The 20,327-nt window shown below is 37.9% G+C and overlaps 1 protein-coding gene and 1 pseudogene across 5 annotated transcripts in view; one reads left to right on the top strand and one right to left on the bottom strand.

The window, feature by feature from the left end:
- The window catches only part of JMJD1C (jumonji domain containing 1C), a 362,577-nt gene that overhangs the window by 248,368 nt on the left and 93,882 nt on the right, over positions 1 to 20,327 (bottom strand). The window lies entirely within an intron of this gene.
- LOC103891683 (PRELI domain-containing protein 1, mitochondrial-like) lies at positions 18,068 to 18,752 on the top strand (annotated as a pseudogene).

Below are 20,327 nucleotides of genomic sequence, written 5' to 3'. Positions count from 1 at the left end.
AGTTGTAATTGAAATCTTACTACATACATAAAACAACTTCCATACACAGAAAACTATGGGAGGGATGGAATTGGCAACCAAAATGAGTGACTGAGGCCACAGTCTCAACCAATCAAGGTTTATTCAGCCAGATTTACGGCCCATCCAGGAAAAACCAACACATATGTAACTGTTTTTCCAAAGAGATTTTCAGGAGGTTTCCTATTTATGTGTTTCCTTAAAGCGGGGGAGGCATGTAGGAAGAGGGGCAGGTAGGCAGTAAGGTGAATGGTTAAATTCCTGTGAGATTTTAATTGGTATCTAGTAAAAACTATATTTTACATAATATTAGGTGAATGAAAGAAAAACAGAGTAAAGGAAATATCAATTCTGCAGACATCTCTGGGTCAGTGGAAGAATGACTGTTCTTGTCTCTGTTCTGCACCTGAGAAGATTGTAAATGACATTATCAGTGTGGCACAGAACAGATCTTAGTTTTAGGAGCTTGACTTAGATTGTAGACCTAAAGTTACAATTGGCATGTATCCGTTTGTGGGAGACCAGCAAAGCATTTGCTTTTCAATGATCTGTGGGGGAAGTCTTTCATAGATGCCTGAGGTCTTTTACTTTTACATGGGGATCTGGTTAAGGCATAATGTTAGTAACAGCTACTCATTTGAAAGAGTGTGTTGCATGACTCAGACTCCAGGATTAACTTTCCTTTTGCATAAGGAGTCTGGAGGTCCTGGGATTTTTAATTTTCTTTACAGAATCAAGTCTAGGCTGCTCAGCCACACAGTACCTGGCACAGAGGAAGTAATAAATATATATTTGAATAAATGAAAAGATCATATAAGGAAGTTTCTTCTCTAGATGTATTAAAAGATCTCACTGCCCCTTCCTAAATGCCAGGAAGCACTGTCAAATATCTATCACAGAAAACTAATGACAAGTAGACCCTAGGTATTCCTACTTTAAAATATTGTAACCATTTATAAATGACCCCACAATACATACAGTGACATATAACATATTATTTCACCAAGGCACAAATTTAATCACATATATTGCATGGCTTTTGTGTACAGGAAATAGTTGGTGAACTACTCATCCACGGTTCAAAACATCTATGGATTTCTCCTAAATCTCATCTTTTTGTGATCTCTACTTAGTCTAACATGATCTACTATTTCTAAAGTTAACAAAATGTAAGAAAAAAGGTTAACTGTTAATATTGTGAAAGAAATGAAGTGAGTGAGGTGAAAGAAAGTGATAATATCTATAAATGTCAGGACCACTGCTAATACCAAGCTGTCATATGAAGAACTGGAAAAACCTTCCATAAGAATCCAGAGACATAATAATTAATGACAGAGCCAGGACTAGAAATCAGTCCTAACTTCTAAGCAAATAAACTTTCCAGCATACCTTATTACCCTTTCCTTGAGTTAGCATCTTCTTTTTAAAGACAAAAAATATACTGAGCCCAAATCAGTAATTTTATGTATGTTTTTATTATATATTATTTTATATTTTATTATAATACTCTATTTTGGTTTTCATAATACCCCACACTACACTAACTGTTCCAAATTACTTCTTTCTAGGCCCAAGAGAACTCCAGAGCTCTAATGGAGAAAAGCAGATAAGAGCCATATCTTCCAACAGGAAACAATCCTAAGCATTTTCAGGTCTTAAGCACTAATCAACTTTCAGTCAACATTAAAACTACTTTTCACTGTTGAAACCATGGAGAAAAACAAGTAAATCTTGTTACTAATCAGTCTATGTCCCATTTAATGAAGAAGTTTTGGATTTTTGGTCCTCAGAACAATGAAAGAATAAACTTCTGTTGTTTCCATCCACCAAATTTGTTGTGATTTGTTACAGCAGCCCTAGGAATCTAATATAGTTAAGTTTCACAGATATTATACTGAGTGTAAAAAGCCACTGAATGATTCCAGTTATATTAAGTTCAATAACAGGCAAATCTCATCTTTGGTGATAGAACTGAGATCAGTGGAACAGAGGGGCAGTATAGACTGGGTAGAGGTACCAGGTTAACTACAGTGAGTGAGAAACATGGTAGTTACATGAGTAGATACAAATGTGTCACTGATTTTTTTTTTTTTTTTTGAGACGGAGTCTCGCTCTTGTTGCCCAGGCTGGAGTAGGTGGCCTGATCTTGGCTCACTGCAACCTCTGCCTCCCGGGTTCAAGCAATTCTCCTGCCTCAGCCTCCTGAGTAGCTGGGATTACAGGTGCCCATCACCATGCCCAGCTAATTTTTGTACTTTTAGTAGAAACAAGTTTTCACCATGTTGGCCAGGCTGGTCTCCAACTCCTGACCTCAGGTGATCCGCCTGCCTGGGCCTCCCAGAGTGCTGGGATTACAGGCGTGAGCCACCACACCCGGCCTGATTTTTTTTTTTTTTTTTTTTTTTTTTTTTTTTTTTTTGAGGCGGAGTGTTACTCTGTTGTCCAGGCTGGAGTGCAGTGGCACAATTTTGGCTCTCTGTAACCTCCAACTCCTGGGTTCAAGTGATTCTCCTGCCTCAGCCTTCTAAGTAGCTGGGACTACAGGTGCGTGCCACCATGCCCAGCTAATTTTTTGTATTTTCAGTAGAGACAGGGTTTCACCATGTTAGCCAGTATGGCCTCGATCTCCTGACCTCGTGATCCCACCTACCTTGGCCTCCCAAAGTGCTAGGATTACAGGTGTAAGCCACAGCGCCTGGCCCGATTTTTTTTTTTTTAAATAGAGACAAGATCTTGGCCATGTTGCCCAGACTGCTCTTGAACTCCTGAGCTCCAGCTATTTGCCCACCTCAGCCTCCCAAAGTGCTGGGATTACAGGCTTGAACCACCACGCCCAGCCAAAAATGTGTTTTTTAAAAAACACGAAGAGCTATGTACAACTGACCCTGGAACAATTCAGGGGTTGGGACTGAGGACGCCCCGCCCAGTCGAAAAGCTGAGTGTAATTTTTGACTCCCCATAAAATTAACTGGTAATAGCCTACTGTTGACTGGAAGTCTTAACAATGACATAAAGTCAATTAACAAATATTTTGTATGTCTATCATATACTGTATTCTTACAGTAAAGTAAGCTAGAGAAAAAAGTTATGAGCAAGAGAAAATACATTTACAGTACTGTACTTATCGATCCCTAAATTTCTGTTCTATGGTATCATTCGAGGTTTGCGAGACTGCACTAAACAACATTAAAAATTATGCAAGGACTGCGAGAGATCATTTCTTATTGTAATATGGTATTTAGTGGAGAGGTCAACTACTCACATGGAGATGTTAGCATCACACTGAGTTTTAAGCAGACATTCGCAACATTTGAGTTCAACACAGTAAAATCAGGAGGTGGCTAAAAACCTATCACAGCATGTATTGAAGTTAATTGGATGCAGTTATGAGTTAATACTGCATCTTTATGTTTGTTTATATTTCTCTCTACTGTAAATAGTGCCATGTCACGTCTCTGTGTGGGTAAAGTTCTGATATTTTACCTTTTTAAATAGATTTGTGTATATTTTATGGTAGCAAATGATAAAACTAAGATGTACATATATTTTATGCATTTATGACATACGTAACATTTTCTTAATTTTTAAAAATATTTCTAGGCTACATGGTTCATCTACGAGTTTATTCAAATTGCTGCAAATCTCTAAAATATTTTGCAATATATTTATTTAAAAGTATCTGCATATAAATTGACTCTCAAAGTTCAAACCCACATTGTTCAAGTGTCAACTGCACATAAGAATAGTGTATATGAGGGATGATACTGATTTAATTAAAATAAATAAGAAAAAGCCAAAACACAAAAATAGAGTATATCAAAACAATACCACAAAGTAGTTGCTAAATAAATTCCTATTGAAAGACTAAGCAGTTCAGTGTTATCTTAAGACAAGCCATTTTAATCAGGCAGACAAAGATATATAACACAATTTATAAATTTTAGAATGGTCTCATCTACAAAAGCATATGTATATGTGTGTTACCTCTTAAAGAGGTAACAGGAAAAGAGGTCAAAGACAAGCAACCTTCACTATTTTGATGAGACAGAACTGTTTGGACTTTACCTGGTCTGCTGTTGAATATCAAAAGAGGTTATTACTCTCTTTATGTTTTGCTACCTTAAATATATGGTATTCATGATAAATTTACCTCTGTTAAATAACATTCTTAAAATTTATGACATTATAGTTTAATATGTGTAGATTTTAAGATAGGTTTTCTGAGCAGAATTACAAAATAGAGACATAATCTCATATTGTAGGAAAATTGTGGGCAACTACTGGGAAGGAGGAAGTCTTAGATTTATTCAGTAAAATAGTTTGCTAAACTTCTTCCTGGTGGAGGAAAGATTCTTCATAGCTATCTTATGCTGCCAGGTAACTTTTCTTCCGTTTAGCTGAGACAAAAAACAGTTATCAAGTGATAAGATAATGAAAAAGTATTTTTTTTCCTTGATAAGAAATACTAGAAATCTAAATAAAGCAAATATTTTAACTTTAGGAAGTATTTCAACTTTTCTCCCTGGATTTTTCTGTCAATTCAGACTAAAAGCTGAATGAAAGAGTCAAAAATGTTTGTGGTAAAAATTAGAGAATTTCAAAATTGCTAACACTGAAAAATACCAGATAAACCAAAGATAAAAGGTTACTTGATTCCATTTAAATGTGAAAAAGAACCATAGTGAAGAGTAACTGATAAATACTGAAAGAATGAAAAATATCTACTTTTACAAAGACATTTGGATTTCTTAAAAGTATGCTATCAACACTGTATTTTTTTTTTATTTTTATTTTTTTGACACGTAGTCTTGCACTGTCGACCAGGCTGGAGTGCAGTGGCAGGATCTTGGCTCACTGCAAGCCCCGCCTCCTGGGTTCATGCTATTCTCCTGCCTCAGCCTCCCAAGTAGCTGGGACGGCAGGCGCCCGCCAACACGCCCAGCTAATTTTTTGTATTTTTAGTACAGACACGGTTTCACTGTGTTAACCAGGATGGTCTCGATCTCCTGACCTCGTGATCTGCCTGCCTCGGCCTCCCAAAGTGCTGGGATTACAGGCGTGAGCCACGCACCCAGCCAATACTGTATATTTTCTAGTATTAAACACTAAGAAAACTGAATCTACTAAACATTCTTAGTAAACAGTTTCTCTTTTTCTAACCTTAAAATGTATATTTTAGTCTGTGTATTATATATTCTGATTTAAAAATATCAATTTAGAGATCTCAAGTCTAACCAGGATCACCATAAGGCTAGAGTTTGTTCCCCGTAATTTTCTCAACTCTCATAATGTGAGCACCACGCTCAAAAGGTAACTGTGATTCCAGTTATTTAGACATACAAGAAAAATCGAGATGCAAGAAAATAAGCCTATCAAAATATATATTAAAAATTTATTCTGCTCCAGGCACAGTAGATCATGCCTGTAATCCTAACACTTTGGGAGGCTGAGGAGGGTGAATTACTTGAGGTCAGGAGTTCAAGACCAGCCTGGCCAACATGGTGAAACTTCATCTTTCTTTGCTAAAAATAACAACAACAACAACAACAACAAAACTCGCTGGGTGTGGTGGCAGGCGCCTGTAGACCCAGCTACTCGGGTGGCTGAGACAGGAGAATCACTTGAGCCCAGGAGGCAGAGGCTGCAGTGAGCTGAGATGAGGCTACTGCACTCCAGCCTGGGAGATACAGCGAGACTCTATCTCAAAAAAAAAAAAAAAAATTATTCCAACACTAGAGGAAAAAAAAAAAGCTGTCTTGGATGAATTGACAATAGGTTGGTATTCCCAACAAGGCCTTAAAAGTGAACTGAATTTAAGTGCATTTTTGCTTTATGTGCTGTGCCAACTTTGCAATTTAATCCTCTTCAGGATACAACTCCACTGACTCTGGAAGTGACTAAATGTAACAGTATGACTTTGTGTAAACATATGGTTACTTAGAAAACCTCACTTAAGAATAAAATTTTTCCTTATATAAAATGACTTTACTATTAATATATAATATCACAGGTATTATGTATCAGATATACCTCATTATGATTAAATCTTTAAATTTTAGTGTCATTTTTTAAAAGCTGCCAGTTTACTAAATTATATAACCCTTCTCCATCTAATAAAACCTTATCAGAAAGTACCAATATGAAAGATTAACTATTATGCGATATTAATAAACAGTTATCAATTATGCTTCCTTTAAAGCTTTTATACATCAAAATATGAAACTAGTTCTCATTTGTAATATAACTGGTATTACAAACCATTAGTTCAATTCATGTGGTTTCAGCAAAACTTTATTATAGGTGTTTGATTTTTAATTTTTAATTTAGCATATTCTCAGAAATACTGATACTGAACATGACCTTAAAAAAAATCTTTTTATTTTTGTAAGGTGATAGGTACACACAGCCAAAACTTTCAATCATAATCCTCTGGAAGAACTAATTCAGTATATAAACCTAAGACATACAAAACAGTTACAAAACTGTAAAATGAAACTATGTAAGATCATATTCCTTAAATTTTCCTTAAAATCTTCTTCTCATAACCTAACACAATGAAAAACAACTGCAATGCCCTACAGAAAATAAGCACCTGCAGAAAAAGATACAGTCTGGCAACTGCTGATACTATCAATTCATCACTTCATTCTTAAACATTAAGGCAACTCCTTCCCCTTCCTGTACGCTCAATCCATGAAGTTGAAGAAAACAGAGCTTACAGTGTATTTGCTGAACTCCCACAACTACACAGCTGAACCCCCACAACTACACAGCTGAACCCATTTCATTCTCTAAAGAAATACTGTCCTTCAGAGAAGAGGCTTTAAAGTGGATTCATGCAGTATCCTGCCCTTAGCGAGAAGTTCCAGACAGGATAACTGCTATGTGATGCATTTAACCCCTATCAAAAAGCCTCTATTAAAAAATAAAAAAGCCAACCAAAGACGATACTTGCGATTAAATAACACTAAAATAAGAGAAACTTATAACAATGTTTAAATTGTACAAGGAAAACATGATCATGGAAAAAATAACACACATCAAACCGTAATAACAATTAACAACATAGCCAAAGACATTTTAAATCTCAAAGTAAAACATAATTCACAAAACAATCAGCATTTATCTTAGTTTTGTTTTTTTTTTAATAATAAACATTTAAAAGTCAGCTGAATTGCAATCCGCAATTGCAGGAAAAATCTATCTCATTTTATCCATGTTTTTCAATGTATTGTTAACATTTTAGAAAGCATGTGACATTATAAAAAAATAATTTAAACATTTCTTTGGCATGTTACTAAAGCATGAAAGGCCTGTCAAATAACAAGGGGAAAACTGTCTTTTTGGCTGATCATGCTGTGCTGGCAATTTCTCAAACATCTGCTAAAGGTCAGATTTCCACTGCATGGAACCAATCAATGGAACTATACAATTCTCCTACCACTTTAAGCAGCTAAACAAAGAACACTATTTTACATAAGTAATGAAATATAACTTAGCTTTGTAATAAATTGTAGCAAAGCCACCCCCTTATCACAGAATTCACACATTTAAAAAATGCTTACAAAATTCTATTTGCTAAATTTTAACCTGTTTACTGTATTCATCAAATATGTATACAAAACTCTAATTTTCCTTTGGTAAAAACTAAACAATTGATTTTTCAATTTCACACTGCAAAAAGTGCTGCATGTTCAAATAAAATTTTAAGGATGGTTTTAACGATAAATATTTATCATTTTTTTACTAGTCTGAAAACATCTAACAGTGGGTCACTAAGAAGACAGAATTACTTTGCAACTAATTCACATTACTAGGTGACTGAGTTTACACAAGAAGTTACATTGTTAAAACTAAACTTGTCACAGGATCATACTGATTTCTCTGTGATCAAAGTGACTGATGGCACCTACTTTGAAAAAATTTTTTACCCAAACCATCTTGAAAATATTTCACAGTCTACAACTCAGGAAACTTGTCCAATTATTTAAACAAGTAATTGAATGCAACCGGTTATCAAAGAATTGAAGTTAAATATTTGTTAAGAAGCATGCTCAATGTACATACATAGATGATGTACTACTATATTGGGTTTTTAAAAGCAGAAATTAAATTAAAGCTCAACTTAAAACGCTTTTTCCTTCAAAGTACCACCCTATGTAGTTAAATACTCAAATTGCTACCAAACTTTTAGTAAGTATATTATGGCTATAAAGTGATGATAAAGATTTAAAATATGCCCCTTTTTATAAGCCTGCCCAATTACAAATGAACAATTTTAAATTCTGGATTAAAACACTTTGCCCAATGGCATTCATAAAATTAGTGAGCAAAATTTGAAAAATCAAGTGACTACACAAAGACTTGTTAAAAAGCTTAATGTTAACATTTTGCTAACATAGTAATCTTGTGCCTCATTTAAAAATATGGTGAAACTGACTAGGAAATGCATGGATACAACTGTCTCTGTGATTATGCTATATTCTACAGAAGTTCCATCATATTGTATATGTTAAATATTTCCTTCCAAACAATGAAAAAATAGAGAATTTACTTCTAATGAAACTTGTATTAAGAAAGTTAGGTCCTAAACAATCCACTCCCTTAAGGAACACTGCAAGGCAAGTGGAATAAGTCAGTTATTGTCAACAATTAGACCGGTATCATTTTCCTGTGTAACACAGACAAGTTTTTATTTTTCAATGAACTATTTCAGGTCATAATTTTGCACTAATAAACCTAATGACTTTATAGAAGCTTAAAATTTAATTCTAAAGAAAGATCAACATTGAGACTACGTTAAATATTTTCCAAAAATATTCTCATCATAGGAAGATAAATAACCTTTAGCTTTTAAGGGGCCTAAATCAAAATCATACCCTGTTTTATTCTGTTAACAGCAGTAGCTCAATAATTTAGGTATGCATCAGAACCTAACTAAGGACTTTTAAAGCAAACTGCTTAGCCATACCACTATAGTTTCTCATTCAGAAGATCTGAGGCAGGATCAGATAATTTGCATTTCAAATTCCCAAGTAATGCCAACGCTACCTAGTCTGGGGACCACGCTTTAAAAATTACCATACTAGAGAATACTTATAAAATGCATCCTGACAAAATATCTAATCTATCCTGCATACAGTTTTGAAATTAATCTTCCCTTTAACCACATTTAAGAGGCACTAAGTGGTTATTCAGAAATTATCCCATGATTTTCCACTGCCAATAACATCCAAATTTATTATGTCTGGTACTGAAGGTATAACAAATAAAACAATTAGATTTAATCTCAATTTTCCTTTATGGCTCAAAGGAAAGGATACCTTCACAATTTTTTCTTAAAGCCATGCCAAAACCAGTTAATATTTTCTATGCACTTATGTATCAGACATTATCACGTGCTGAGTTACAAACAATAAAAGGCTTACAGTAGAGAAATACTAAAAATAAATTTAAAAGGCCACCCTACTGAAAGGACAGACATATAAACAAATAATTAAAATATCATGTGGGGGTTTCTGCTTCCTGTATATTTGAGAACAGCATCGACCATTCCCATGACCATTAAAAATCTAGATAAGGGGCCTGGCATGGTGGTTCATGCCTGTAATCCCAGCATTTTGGGAGGCCGATGCAGGGGATCACGAGGCCAGGAGTTCGAGACCAGCCTGGCCAATGTAGTGAAACTCTGTCTGTACTAAAAATACAAAAATTAGCCAGGCATGGTGGCACATGCCTGTAGTCCCAGCTACTCAGAAGGCTGAGGCAGGAGAATCGCTTGAACCCAGGAGGCGGAGGTGGCAGTGAGACGAGATCGTGCCACTGCACTCCAATCTGGGCAACAGAGAGTGAGACTCCATCTCAAAAAAAAAATCTAGATAAGGACCGGGCACAGTGACTCCTGTCTGTAATCCCAGTACTTTGGGAGGCCGAGGCAGGTCAATCACCTGAGGTCAGGAGTTCGAGACCAGCCTGACCAACATGGTGAAACCTCGGCTCTACTAAAAAATACAAAAATTAGCTGGGCATGGTGGCAGGCATCTGTTAATCCCAGCTACTTGGGAGTCTGAGGCAGGAGAATGGCTTGAACCCGGGAGGCGGAGGTTGCAGTAAGCCAAGATCACACCATTGCACTCCAGCCTGGGCGACAGAACAAGACTCTGTCTCGAAAAAAAAAAAAAATCTAGATAAGATATACTTTAAGTTTGGGGGTTTTAAGCCATATACTAATAAAACAGACAAGAACTACTGAGCTAAGACCTGAAAAGGTGAGAAACCCAGGGAGAGAAATAAGCAAAGCACTGTCAGCTACTTTTGTCCTGGGATTGAAAGGCCAAGAAATACACTTGGTGGCTTCTACAGAATAGATCTAAAAAAGTCCAAATCTAGGGTCCAACAAAGGTAAAGACCCTGATTGAGTTAGAATTCAGAAAGGCTATATCCTGGGAGCAAAAGTGACCCAGAATTAAGTCAGTTCCTTTATGGTCTGCAGTCCAGCTTTGAGTAATCAAGGTGGCTTAGAAAATCTCAAATCACACTAAGAAAAGGATAGTTAATCGGACAATCCCTATCATCAGGCACCTGGATGAAAGAAATACAAATCCTCTATGAAAAACAAAAAACAAAAAGGCCAAGCACGGTGGCTCACGCCTGTAATCCCAGCACTTTGAGAGGCCAAGGTGGGCAGATCACAATGTCAGGAGTTCGAGAGCAGCCTGGTCAATATGGTGAAACCCTGTCTCTATTAAAAAATACAAAAATTAGCCGGGCGTGGTGGCACGCACCTGGAGTCCCAGCTACTCAAGAGGCTGAGGCAGGAGAATCGCTTGAACCCGGGAGGCAGAAGCTGCAGTGAGCCGAGGTCACGCCACTGCACTCCAGCCTGGGCAACAGAGGAGACACTGTCTCAAAAAAAAAAAAAAAAAAAAAAAAACACCCCAGACATTAAGTTATTTCTACAACTAATTTTTCAAATGAAGTGCCCAGCACACAATCACAGATAAACAAGTACATGAGAAAATAAGGTGACATGAAGAAAAACCAGCAGATCAATAAACAACAAAATTTGTAAGTATTTCTGTAAAACTAAATGCCAACAAAAGTATCACATATGAAAATCTGTGAACACAGTAAGAATAAACGGGAAAATCTAAAGGCTCAAATGGGCCTTTAAGGCCCATTTAAAAACTAAAAAAGGGCTGGGTATGGGGGCTCACATTCTGTAATCCCAGCAGTTTGGGAGGTGGAGGCAGGTGTAGCATAGATCGCTTGAACTTTGTAGTTCAGGACCAGCCTGGACAACATGGCAAAACCCTGTCTTCACATAAAATACAAAACTTAGCCAGGCATGGTGGCACACACCTTTAGTCCCAGCTACGTGGGGGGTGGGGGGGTGGGGCAGGGGCTGAGGCAGGAGGATCACTTGAGCCCAGGAATCTGAGGAGGCAATGAGCCATCTTCACACCAGCCTGGGTAACAAAACGAGACCCAGTCTCAAAAAAAAAGGAGGCTGGGAAAGAAAGAATTAGTTAAGAATCCACCTGACAAAATTAGAAAGAGAACTGCAAAACAAACTCTAAGAAAGTAAAAGGAAAGAAAATAAAGAACAGAGAAGAAATCAACAAAGTACAAAACAAACAAAATCAACAAAGTACAAAACAAACATTGTATAATGGAGACCGAAAAACCAAAACATGCGTTTTTGAAAATATTAATGAAACTGATAACTTTCTGGTGAGACTAAAAAAACCCCAGCAAGACAAAAAAATGAAAAAGACACTGCAGCAGATCTTAGACATTGCTTATAAGATGCAAACTCAGGCCGGGTGTGGTGGCTCACGCTTGTAATCCCAACACTATGGGAGGCAAAGGCGGGTGGATCACCTGAGGTCGGGAGTTCGAGACCAGCCTGACTAACATGGTGAAACCCCATCTCTACTAAAAATACAAAATTAGCCAGGCGTGGTGGCTCATGCCTATAATCCCAGCTACGTGGGAGGCTGAGGCAGGAGAATCGCTTGAATCCGGGAGGCGGAGGTTGAGGTGAGCCGAGATCGCGCCATTGCACTCCAGCCTGGGCAAGAAGAGTGAAACTCCGTCTCAAAAAAAAAAATGCAAACTTAGATGGCAAAACTATATAGAGCAAAGCAAGAAAATTATTGCCATAAAGTTGGCAATTATCTCTAAGTAGAAGAGATTTGTGATGATTGGGAAGTTGAACTGGTGGAGGTTCTGGAGTGTGGGCAATATTCTAGTTCTTGACCTGGGGGAAAGTTACACAGGTGTTCTTCAGAATGATTAGCTGAGTTGTAAATCTGTACTTTGTGTACTTTTTCTGTTATTATTTTGAACTGCTGTGCTCCTTCCCCTGAAGTCCTAACCCCTGATGTGACTGACTATATTTGCAGATAGGACCTTTAAGGAGATAATTAAGAATAAATGAGATCACATGGGTGAGACTCTGAAGTAAAATCTGATTAAGACTGGAGTACTTACAAGACGAAGAAATATCAGAGCTTCACTTCCTCTTTGCTTCTCTTACCCTGTCACACACAAGAGAAGGCCATGTGAGGACATGGCAAGAAAACAGCCTTCTGCAACCCAGGAAGAGAGCCCACACTAGAAACCAACCCTGATGGCACTGTGATCTTGAATTTGTGGCCTCCAGAACTGTTAGAAAATTAATTTCTGTTTTTAAGCTACCTGTCTATATTTTGCTATAGCAACCCTAAGCAAACTAATACAGTCCCATTTCACTTTTTAAAAGATTATAATGCAAGGTGTTAAATTTAAAGATAAAAATACAATGAAATATTTTTTGAGATCATAGAAGAGAGAGACACCATTTATTATAAAAACAATATGTATTTAAAAAGAAGGGGCTGGGCGCAGTGGCTCACACTTGTAAACCCAGCACTTTGGGAGACCGAGGTGGGTGGATCACCTGGGGTTGGTAGTTCAAGACCAGCCTGGTCAACATGGTGAAACCCCGGTTCTACCAAAATACAAAAATTAGCCGTGTGTGGTGGTGTGCGCCTGTAATCCCAGCTACTTGGCAGGCTGAGGCAGGAGAATCACTTGAACCCAGGAGGCGGGGTTGCAGTGAGCCGACTGCACTCCAGCCTGGGCAACAGAGCAGGACTCTGTCTCATGTCTCATTTAAAAATAAAAAAAAGGAACACTTGCCATTTGCTCATGTTAATATGGCAAATAATAGATCTATTTTACCTTTTTCACACTTTTGCTTACAAGATTTCCTCTATCTGGAATATCTTATATTTTCTACTCAGCCCAAGCACTTTGCTTCAGAACATTAATTCTGATCATATATATTCAAAGCAGGAGTCTCTACTGCAGACCCACTCAATGAACATTAAATGTACTGGACTTTCAAACTATATGCTACTTTTTGCATAGAGAGCATGAGGGCAATAATATGCTTCCTGAATTTGATTACCACAAAAATAAATAGTGGAACTTGGGAAAGTTTAAATCATGGGCACAGAAAATATTCAAATGGATGATATAGACTTTGCCATTCCATACTAACGAGAGGGCAATTTAGTGAAAAGGTATTCACATGTACTTTCTAAAAAAATTGTGATAAGATGTATAATATGAAGTTATTTTAACCATTTTTAAATGTATAATTTAATGGCACTAAAATAACTTTCACACCCTATGCAACTGTCGCCACTGTTACCAAAACTTTTTTTTTTCTTTTTTTTTTTTTTGAGACTGAGTTTTCGCTCTTGTCACCCAGGCTGGAGTGCAATGGCACGATATCGGCTCACTGCAAACTTTGCCTCCCGGGTTCAAGTAATTCTCCAGCCTCAGCCTCCTGAGTAGCTGGGATTACAAGCATGTGCCACCACACCCGGCTAATTTTTGTATTTTTCGTAGAAACGGGGTTTCACCATGTTAGCCAGGCTGTTCTTGAACTCGTGACCTCTGGTGATATGCCCACCTCGGCCTCCCATACTGCTGGGATTACAGGCGTGAGGCACCGCACCTGGCCCAAAACTTTTTCATCATCCCAAATAGGAACTCTGCATCCATTAAGCAATAATTCCTCATTCTCATCTCCCCTCATCCCCTGGTAATCACTAATTTACTGTCTCTATGAATTTGCCTATTCTAGATTTAAGTGGAATAATATATCTGTCCTTTTGTGTCTGGCTTACTTCACATAGTATAGTGTTTTTAAGGATTATCCATATGTTGTATCATGCCTCAGAACTTCATTCCTTTTTAGGCACCAATGATATTCCACTGTATTATATAGCCACCTCACTTTTATTTATCAATTCCTCTGTTGCTGGACATTTGGGTTATTTCTGCCTTTTGTCTATTGTCAATAATGGTACTGGTATACAAGTATCTGTTTGAGTCTTTCAGTTCTTTTGGATAAATATGCAGAATTGAAATTGCTGAGTCATATGGTAATTCCATGTTTAGCTTTTCGAGGAACTGCCAAGCTGTTTTCAACAGTGGCTAAACCATTTTACATTCCCACCATCAATGTACAAAGGTTCCAATTTCTCCAATCCTCTCCAACACTTGATATTTTCCAGGTTTTGTATTTTTTAAAAAAATTATAGTCATATTAGTAAGTTTGAAGCTCACAGTGGTTTTGATTTACATTTGCGGAAAGATACTGAGGATCTTGCCTTGTGTTTAATGGCCATTTTTATATCTTTGTAGAAATTTCTATTCAAGCCCTTTTCCCATTTTAAAATTGGGTTGTTTTCCTGTTGTTGAAGTTTTAGAAGTTCTTTATATATTCTGCATATTAAACCACTGTCAGACATATGATTGTGTGTATTTTTTTAATTAAAAAATGGATTTTTAGAGACAAGATCTTACTGTCAGCATTATCGTGGTTCACTGTAACCTCATGGACTGAAGCGACTGAAGGTGTAAACCTCTTCCACCTCAGCCTCCTGAGTAGCAGCTGGGACTACAGGTACAAACCACCATATCCAGCTTTTTTTTTTTTTTTTTTTAAGTAGAGACAGTGTCTCACCATATTGCCCACGCTGGTCTTGAACTCCTGATCTCAAGCAATACCCCTGCAATGGCCTCCCAAAGTGATGGGATTACAGGCATGAGCCACTGCACATGGCCTGTATTTCTGAAATGAAAAACAAAATGATACTTCTTCATATAAAACTACTGTTTATATGGAAAAATCAGTGTTGTTTTAAAGTGGCTTGCTCAACATCATCTTTAACTTACACAAAAACCATTATTATTATTATTATTTTTTTTTTTTTTTTTGAGACAGGGTCTCATTCTGCTGCCTGTGCTGGAGTACAATGATGCGACTGTGGCTCACTGCAGCCTCGACCTCCTGGGATCAAGCAATCTTCCCTCAGCCTCCCAAGTAGCTGGGATTACAGGTGTGAGCCACCATGCTTGGCCCAAAACCCATTATTTTAAATAATCTGGATCTATCATTCAGACCTGAACATCATGATAAAAGGTATTACAATTTCTTGAGAAAAAAGTATAAATTGCTCAATCAGCAAAAGCAAACTCTCGACACCAGATTTTCTTTACTCAGAGAAGTAAAAGTGATGATACATTTGGGGTATTATAAGACCACATTCAAATCTGCAATGGGACATCAAGAAAAATTTTTCAGAACTGAACACAATCAATGAGTAAGTTAGAAATCCTTCCACCACTATTTCTCATGCTGAAACATTCAACCCTTCAGCTTTTAACTGTGGCTGCTCATTGACTTACCAGCTTGAAAACATCTTTCCATAATTTCTACTCTATTACACATAAACACCCAGAACTATAGGACACAGGCACTAACTACTTAATTGCCATTTCTAATTTTAGAAATTCACCTTACTTTCTGGGAAAAAATAAAAGTGGAAAAGATGGGAACCCTGAAGTAAAATATAGGTATAAATACAGATAAAATTTTGAACAACTGCAAATAATATATTTCCTTTAAACTGACATGAAACTATTAATACTATATCCTTAAATTATAAAAAATTTTAAAACTAAATTTTGATATAGTCAGGCATGCAGGGGAGGCCAGAAAGCCAAAATTTTTAGGTGAATTTTAAAACACGGTAAAAAATTCAGTGGTAGTTTAGATCTTATGAGATTAAAAGTCTCTATACAATCTACAAAGAAATAAGGAGTGATGAAACTGCTCCTGTGAATTCTCTAAACCATGTCCAAATTGCACATCACATGACAAATAAAATCTCAGTCAAAACTGAAAAGGCTGGGCGCAGTGGCTCATGTCTGTAATCCCAGGACCTTGGGAGGCCAAGACAGGCAGATCGCTTGAGCCCAGGAGTTCAAGACCAGGGTGGGTAACATGGTGAGATCCCATCTCTACAAAAAATAAAAAAAATTAGCCAGGCATGGTTGTGCGCACCTGTACCCCAGCTACTTGGGAGGCTAAGGTGGGAAGATTGCTTAGGCTCAGGAGGAGAAGGTGGCAGTGAGCCAAGATTGCACCACTGCACTCCAGCCTGGGAAACAGAGCAACACCCTGTTCCAAAATAAAAAAAAAAAGTTGAAACAATAATTAAACATTTTATATAACCAAATACTCTGCAAATACATTCCCCTCAATGGAAATATATTCTATGTGAGTGTTCTTGAATTTGGAGATATGCAAAGGCCAAGGACACAGCCCTACTGAATGTCAATGCTTACTATGTAAGTTAGGGAAAACACATACACAGGCATAAGTTTAAATACAAATTTTAAGACATTTTTTAGGCATTATTTTTCTACATTGTTCTTCTGTATTTATTTTTCAGTAAGATGTAAAAGGATGTGACACAATGCATTTAAGAATTTCTTGCCAGGCCTGGTGGCTCACGATTGTAATTCCAGCACTTTGAGAAGCCAAGGCAGAAGAATTGCTTGAGGCCAGAGGTTTGAGACCAGCCTGGGCAACACAGCAACACCTACCCTCTTTCTACAAAAAAATTTAAAAATTAGACAGGTGTTGTGGTGCATACCGGTAGTCCTCACAGGATCCTTGGGGCCCAGGAGTTCAAGGCTGCAGTGAGCTATGAATACCACTGCACTTAAGCCTGGGCTACAGAGTAAAACCCTATCTATTAAAAAAAAATTCTAAAACGTTAAGAGACTGTATTATTACTACACAGTAAATATAAAAAAGACAATGACACTCTGGGAGGCCGAGGCGGGTGGATCACGATGTCAGGAGTTTGAGACTAGCCTGACCAACGTGGTGAAACCCCGTATCTACTAAAAATACAAAAATTAGCTGGGCGTGGTGGTGCGCGCCTGTAATCTCAGCTACTCAGGAGGCTGAGGCAGGAGAATCACTCGAACCCGGGAGGTGGAAGTTGCAGTGAGCCAAGATCGCGCCACTGCACTCCAGCCTGGGAGACTCCGTCTCAAAAAAAAAAAAGACAATGAAATCATCCCCAACACATATCTTAGCCACAGGTTACTTACTATCCTTATGAAAATCTCATTTCACAAGAAAGAAAATGAAATATATGAAGTTTTTTTTTCCTTTTCACCACTAGTTTTAGAAGTCTTACTCTGAGTATCTAGTTTAAGATAATATTTTCTCCAAAAGAGAAAAAGATAGAAAATTAGTAATGTACTTGGCTTCACCTCCATTACTGATTTAGCACAGTTAAAAATACATTTTATCATCAAGTATAAAACTAACCAATCAGATGTTTTAATATTCCCTTTGCTTCTATTATTTCCTTAAAAAGCACAAATTTAAAAATAACTTTAAGACAACCTCGTTAAAAGTAAGTATCATGGTTTACAATGTGGTTTGTGTATGTAAGTAATGCTGTCCACACTTATAACAGCATTTGCTATACACAAGTCTTTTAAGATATATTAAGACAGCAGACAACTCACGGCAGTGGCGGCAGCAGCTGCTTGGGCACGGTGCAGTGGTGACTGAGCTAGGAGCCTGGCGGCAGGTGTTCGCCAAGCTCCGGTCCCCACTTGTCTCCCAGAAGGCAGTGAACACTTGGTCCCAGGAACTCTGGAGCCCGTTCCAGCCGGGACCATGGTGAAGTATTTCCTGGGCCAGAGCGTGCTCCAGAGTTCCTGGGACCAAGTGTTCACTGCCTTCTGGCATCAGTACCCAAATCCCTATAGCAAACATGTCTTGACGGAAGACATAGTACACCAGGAGGTGACCGCTGACCAGAAACTGCTGTCCCGGCAACTCCTGACCAAGACCACTGGGCCAAGCGACTGTTTCCTGCCAATGTTCTTCATTCAGTGTACATCCTGGAGGACGCTATTGTGGACCCATAGAATCAGACCATGACCACCTTCACCTGGAACATCAACCATGCACAGCTGATGGTGGTGGAGAAACGATGAGTTTACCATATGAACTCTGACAACAGTGGCTGGACCAAAATCCGCGGAGAAGCCTGAGTCTCCTCTAGCTTATTTGGTGTCTCCAGAAGTGTCCAGGAATTTGGTCTTGCCCAGTTCAAAAGCAACGTGACCAAGACTATGAAGGGTTTTGAATATATCTTGGCAAAGACGCAACGCTAGGCCCCTTCTAAAACACTTGTTGAGACAGCCAAGGAAGCCAAGGAGCAAGCAAAGGAGATGGCACTGGCAGCCACAGATAAGGCAAGGACCTCACCAGCAAGGCAGCCACCTAGAAGTAGCAGCAGCAGCAGTTTGTGTGGCCAGCCCATTGCCACCACAGCATCCCAGACAGTTTGGCTTAGCCCCTTCTGCGCCGCCTGTTGTACTTTATCATTAAAAATCAATTTCCAGCCCTAAAAATACACACACACATATATATATTTATTAAGACAGCTGATCAATTACTTTACCAAACATCATAGATTTTATGAAGGAATTCATATGAGAGGAGGGGACTAAAAAAACAAGTTGCCTTAAAAACAGGAAAACATTTTTCTTTTCACAGTAAAGAAACTACATCAATTACTTTTTTTAAATAAAATTCTCCTTTGCAAATGTATATACTTAGTTTACATACTAAGAATATTCTTCGTAACTCTGATTTCAATTACGCAGTGCCAGTAAAGAACATTTTTCTCTAACTTGCATTAATATCGACAAAAGATCAATTAACGAAATTTTACAAATTATTTCACAAAGATTAAAAAGACTCATTCATTACAAAACATTCACTACTTGAAATGTCAGAACAGTGTTCAACAGGTCAAAGAAATCAACTGAATGTTTCTACAGTTCTGATCCTTAAAATTCCTTTCTTGATGTAGTAGGAACTAAATTTGCACAGAAGCAGGGCTTTGGAATAGATGAGAAACTTTTCAGTGACCATAAGCAGAAACACGTACTGGAACAAAACCATTCTTCAGTTCAAGTTACCACTGATCATGATTACCTCACCAGTTAGACTATGGAAACAAAACATAAAAGAAAATTAAGAACAATGAAAAAAAGAGAAGAAACAATAAGGGCAAGAAACTAAAACTCAAAAATGCTAATTGTTCAATACCATGTATCTTATCTTTCCCTTATCCTTGACTTTTATCTAAGTATTTCTGAAATACCTATACTATTATAACAATACTGTTATCTAAGTCTCAGAATCCAACAAGAAAAAAATACTCAGTCAAGGTAAGCCAGGTTATGTAGCTACAAAAAGAACCATAAAATCTCTGGCTTAAAATAAAATTTACTTCTTCAGATTGTCCATTCCTTATTGACAGGTCTTTCTTTTGGTGGAGGGGGGAGGGGCATGGAATTTCACTCTTGTTACCCAGGCTGGAGTGTAATGGCACGATCTCGGCTCACCGTAACCTCTGCCTCCCGGGTTCAAGCGATTCTCCTGCCTCAGCCTCCCGAGTAGCTGGGATTACAGGCATGCACCACCACGCCTGGCTAATTTTGTATTTTTAGTAGAGACAGGGTTTCTTCATGTTGGCAGGCTGGTCTCGAACTCCTGACCTCAGGTGATCCGCCCACCTCAGCCTCCCAAAGTGCTGGGATTACAGGCATGAGCTACCGAGCCCAGCCTGACAGGTCTTTTTTAACTCAGGGGGAATAGCACCTCAAAATGTTGCCTCAGGATCCGAGGACGGAAGAAGAAAAAAAAAAAAAAGACAGCTTTGAAGATCTCATACTGGAACTTAAATACTGCAGCAATATTAGGATGCACAATTTTCTTTCAAACATCTGTTTTTCTCACAACTCACTTATTGGCCAGAATTAGTTACAGTCCCTAACATGAAGGATGAGAACAAAAACTATTTGGTAAACAGCATTAATGACCAACACAGATGCATAAAACGAGTTGCTTTGATACAATG

The sequence above is a fragment of the Pongo abelii genome, chromosome 8, assembly GCF_028885655.2.
Source record: "Pongo abelii isolate AG06213 chromosome 8, NHGRI_mPonAbe1-v2.0_pri, whole genome shotgun sequence".
Lineage (NCBI taxonomy): Eukaryota > Metazoa > Chordata > Mammalia > Primates > Hominidae > Pongo > Pongo abelii.
Note: the sequence above shows the minus strand (reverse complement) of the source record. Positions and strands in the feature narration are given on the sequence as shown.